We start from the raw sequence: 487 nt of genomic DNA on the forward strand, positions 1-487 counted from the left end.
TGCTTCGTCGTCTTCGTCGAGTCATCGACACTAGATGACTCGTGTTGCCGGTAAGGCTTCAGCCGCCCGACATAAAATGTCGGATGGAGGCGCATCCTGGACGGTATGTCAAACGTATACGCGTTGCCATGCCGTTCGAGCGCGGAACAAGCTTACTTGCTCCGAAGTCCAAAACTGCATGTCTAGGCAGGTTCTGTGTTGCTAACAGAACTAACGAACTCTTTTTGAATTCATTTGTGTTGTTTCTGTCGACATTATCTGCATTCAGCTTCTGTCTATCCACAGAAGCTGCTATCGCGTCCTGGACAAACGATATGACGGCTTGTCGGCGTTGGACAAAGTCCAGTGCTTGCGTATTGAATTGTTTATTCAACACTACTTCCTCCGCTGCAGGTCCGACTTGCGCGCTATCTGTGCTCCGCACAGACGTGTCGTTGTCTTCTGCGGTGACTGTGCCCGGCACAGTCACATTGTTGTCGTTCTTCTT

This window comes from Phytophthora parasitica, assembly GCF_000247585.1.
Source record: "Phytophthora parasitica INRA-310 unplaced genomic scaffold supercont2.141, whole genome shotgun sequence".
NCBI lineage: Eukaryota > Oomycota > Peronosporomycetes > Peronosporales > Peronosporaceae > Phytophthora > Phytophthora nicotianae.